This window comes from Phytophthora infestans, genomic scaffold (assembly GCF_000142945.1).
Source record: "Phytophthora infestans T30-4 supercont1.7 genomic scaffold, whole genome shotgun sequence".
Classification (NCBI taxonomy): Eukaryota; Oomycota; class Peronosporomycetes; order Peronosporales; family Peronosporaceae; genus Phytophthora; species Phytophthora infestans.
The window spans coordinates 1,254,424-1,257,363 of NW_003303752.1; the positions used below are offsets into that span (position 1 = coordinate 1,254,424).

The window sequence follows — 2,940 nt, forward strand, 5'->3', positions numbered from 1 at the left end:
TTGCAGCGTACTTCCGTGTGGGCCGCCAAGTTGTCGAGCGAATTTGGAGGCGTGGAATCAATTCGATGGGAGATCGAGTAGCAGCCGTGGTCAAGTCAAGGAAGAGCGCATGTGGTAGGAAGAAGGTGGTTCGAGCTGAGCTGTGCGAGAGAATCGCTGCAGTTCCTGTCAATGAGCGCGAAAACCAGCGTCTGCTTCAGCGCGCGTCCAACATGAGCTGCTACCTGGTTCAGCAGCTGATCAAGGAAGGCTACATACGGCGTGCGCTCAGACAGACCCGCCCACTACTTACACCCACGCACAAGTTGGCGCGCGTCCGGCACAAGGACAAGCAAGTACGAGCTGGCACTCTCCCTACGTCACTGCCTTGTGACGCTACCTCACTCGCCAATGCTAACGCGTACATGCTGCTTCTTGCAGCGAGCAGCCCCCCACCGCCTACCACTGAAGTTCCAGAAGCCCCACTGAGCGCGCCTTCAGAATGTGGCGATGTAGTTGCCGTCTTAGATCCGTTTTTGTATCTGTAGTTGCACGGCGGAGCATGAACGCCTGTGCCTTGCTTAGTTTCTCACTGTCAGCTCTCGGTCATAAAGCTAGCTAGCCAGCCTCTCACAAATTAATAAACGCTCAAATGAACGAGGCGGAGCGCTGCGCAAAAAAAAAACAAATGGTTATCTATTTCCGAGCGGAGGTAGTAGCAGTTTTACTTGGTCCCAAATGTAAAGTAGTCCACGCCAGCTTTCTCTAACAATTTAAGAAATTTGTTCAATGGCCATGGTACGCGTTCAGGGTCATCTGTAACCCGTCACATTTGCTGTGTCCATCCCAGATCAATGCACCCAGCGCTCCAAACGTTTTTGATGTTGGCCAGTTGTACGTCCAGCTTTTAGCTAGTTATAGTTTGTCGAGAGCAGCGAAGCGTACCGTTTCCATCTCTTGCGGAATGGTCACATCATCTACTGTAGAGTCGCTGAGCACAACGAGCGAAAGTGTAGCGTTCTCTGCATGTGCACGCTAAACCACTTGTGGCAGAGCAGCTCGTACACCTTGCCGCGTACGACCGCCATACTTCCCGAATCGTCAACATCGTGGACAACAGCATATTCCGATACCCTACCTAGGCTCTCCCCGTGTACTTTGCCAATAACAAAGTGAGCGCGAAAATCAGCTTGGGTGGGAAACATTTCAAGGACGCAGTGACTATAGTCCTTTTCCCTCACAGCATCGTTTTTCTACAATAGGAGATGACGTCCAGTGCAACTGAATGAGGCGATCGCTGACTTTATTTTAGTCTCAGTACGATCCATTGCCTGCGAGAAGACGAACCGAGATATTCCACCAAACCCATCGTACCGCGATTACAACTCGTCTCCAGCGAGTTTTAATTCAACTGGAAGCAACGAGTTGTAATCTTCCAGCTCCTCCAAGGTCCACGCCGGCATGATAAACGTTAACCCGTCCACTTCTGAGAAGTTATCAAGCCGTCAACACCTGGAGAAGCAAACAAAACCGAAACTCCTCTCCAGCCTGTAAGTTCCGATGATGTTGCCTCGACAAGTCGAATCGCATAGGGTCTCGAGCGCACGAACATCCGTTTTGTTCAACTCGGCAAATTCCATGCTTGCAGCGTCGTATTTGAGATGTTTCATCTTTTAGTTCACCACCATCTCGTACGGGGGAAGCCGCTTGGCATCCTCTTTCTCACGAAGTATGAGTTGAAAGATGCAATATAGGAAGAACCGACTCTTCCCAATCCCTGGATTCCCCGTTACAGCCACGTTAGAATCCTTGCCTGGTTTACTTTTTTCATCTGGCTCGCTCGCAATAGTAGGAACGAGCTCGAAGCAAGTTTTCGCGTACTGCATCAACTGAGCAAAGATCACAACATACGCATCTCTTTCCAAGATCGTTCTGAATTCCGCCTTTGGATGCTCCAGCTGCGAAGGGAGGTCTCTCATATCGAAGAATCTCTTTTTCTTGTTTACGTCCTCGCCCACTCTGCGCTTCTTCAGCGGGTGGAAGGAATCGGCAAACCACCCATTCCTCCGGAGCCACCACCAGCACGTGAATTTCATCGGTGGATGGCGATAGCATCCCCGCCAACACTTTCTTGAGACCGGATTCTCCCTGCAGCTCCTTTTCTTCTTGCGTTAGAGATGAGCAGTCTTCTCGCCCTTCTTCAGCTTCTTCACATCATCAGTGAGGCTTGACAGCCATGTGTTGCCCTCCGCCTACGTTAGCTGCTACTAGCAGCCTGCTAGACACCTTGCAACGGCCCCCAATTATTGCATGCGATGGTGAAGGTATGGACACCTAACATGTCCCGTTTGCTGATGCCGGTCAAGGCCAGTGGATCGAGCCGATAAATGCGACGAAGTTTTCACGCTTGTCGCTCAACGATATCCGCTGTCGTGAATCAAGCGCATGCTCGAGGCAAACGTCTCTGCAGTGGCTCACGGATTCAGTATTTTTACGAGCTTGCTGCTGAAATGGCGAACAAGAACGCCTGCAGCTACACTGATGTGGTGGAACAAGCACACCCGCAGTTGGGCAATTTGAACATAAAAGCCCGGGTCTATTATCGTTTCAAAGGTCCAAGTTCCTGGAACACAGTGTCTTGCTTGGCACAGCTAAGTTGGCTACCAGTACTCACTGGGCATGCACCTGTTTTACAGAAGAATCGGTAGCCCTTTGCAACCTTTTTAATCATGAAAAACAAAGGCGACTGTGAATTTTTTTTGAAAAGGTAATTTAATTTTCCGAGCGGAGGTAGTACGACGATGTATTACGTTCCTGCCCCCTAAGAGCCACTGGATTGCGATGTGTATCGCTCCTTCGACGTCCTCAGAGTATCCTGAGGCAAGAAGTTTCATGGTCGGAACGACGGTGCCGACTGACATACGTTTCTTCATCCCCTCTGCTGCTACCAGAAACTTCATC

General features: G+C 50.3%; 1 pseudogene; it reads right to left on the bottom strand.

Annotated features, from left to right (window-relative positions):
• Positions 1–771: 771 nt before the first annotated feature.
• PITG_23270 lies at positions 772–2,157 on the bottom strand (annotated as a pseudogene; the record flags this gene model as incomplete).
• Positions 2,158–2,940: the final 783 nt, after the last annotated feature.